At 36.0% G+C, this 1,303-nt stretch overlaps 1 protein-coding gene across 3 annotated transcripts in view; it reads right to left on the minus strand.

The window, feature by feature from the left end:
• Positions 1–1,303, minus strand: part of LOC106473487 (mitoferrin-1-like) — a 29,831-nt gene that overhangs the window by 24,731 nt on the left and 3,797 nt on the right. The window lies entirely within an intron of this gene.

Consider the following 1,303-nt stretch of genomic DNA (forward strand, 5'->3'; position numbering starts at 1 on the left):
GTATCTTGGCGAATGCTCTAGTATTTGCTAGATAGGGTAGGCTGGTATATAAAAGAGGGGAATGTAATGTGTGTAGACAGTGTGTAATTGATCTGCAGTCAGAAGTATTATTGACGTTCGTTGATATAGCGTTTGTTTTAGCACGATTGTTGAAGTTGAGTGTATCGGTAAAGTGATATTCGGAAAGAATAAACCAGTTTTATTAAGTAAAGAACTTGTGTCGTTAAAATTTCGTCGGAACAAAGTTACGGAAAAATCAATTAACAAACGGAGACGTAACATAGTTATAGTCGATTCCATTATTCGTTGGTAAAAAGAGTAGCCCAAGAGTTGGCGGTGAGTGGTGTTGACTAGTTGCCTTCTGTCTAGTCCATCACTGCTAAATTGTGGACGGCTAGGACAGATAGACCTCGAGTTGATTTCGACGTAATTCACGAGAAGACAAACCAGCTTTTATTAATGTTTCCGTTACTTAATTAAACAATAAGAAAATTGGAAATGTGCCATTTATGGTTGATTAAGGTTTACAAGTATCTTGTGAAAGTGGATATTCCAGATGGAGTAGCGTTCTCTAGTATTCTATGCACACTGTCATGCTAATACGAAGACCAAGTACACTTATAAAATACAAAAGATATTTACCACGAAGGGATGCTACTGTTGTTGAGAAACGAATTGAGATTATAAAAAAAGCAAAGTAGATTATACGGTCAATTCAAGCTAAAATATTGCATGTTTACAAAACATTTCTGCTCTTAAAATCCTTTTTACTGATGCATAGTTTCTTATTATTATTTCACCCTTTAAATCAATGTGATGTCACACTATTCAGTTCTGAATATATTGTTGCGTCATCGAGATCATGTGATTCTCACGCTCTCTACTTTCTAGAATTATCCTGTACTTTGGCGAATGTTCTAGTTCTTACTAGATATAGGGTAGGCGGGTATATATAAGAGGGGACAACGTGACGCGGTAATGTAATGTGTGCGTAGATAGTGAGTAATTGATCTGCAGTCAGAAGTATTATTGAGCACGTTCGTTGTTATAGCGATTGTTGAAGTTGAGTGTATCGGTAAAGTTATATTCGGAAAGAATAAACCAGTTTTTATTAAGAAGAACTTTTGTCGCATAAGTTTCGTCGGAACGAAGTTACGGAAAATTAATTAACAAACGGAGAACGTAACAAATTGGTGTCAGAAAGTGGGATAAAAAAAAGAAGAAGAAAAAGAGAAGATGGAAACGAGAAGCGGCAAATCAAACTACAGTTTAGCAGATTTGATGGCAGCAATACAAGAACAGC

The sequence above is a fragment of the Limulus polyphemus genome, unplaced genomic scaffold (assembly GCF_000517525.1).
Source record: "Limulus polyphemus unplaced genomic scaffold, Limulus_polyphemus-2.1.2 Scaffold6215, whole genome shotgun sequence".
In the NCBI taxonomy this organism is placed as follows: domain Eukaryota; kingdom Metazoa; phylum Arthropoda; class Merostomata; order Xiphosura; family Limulidae; genus Limulus; species Limulus polyphemus.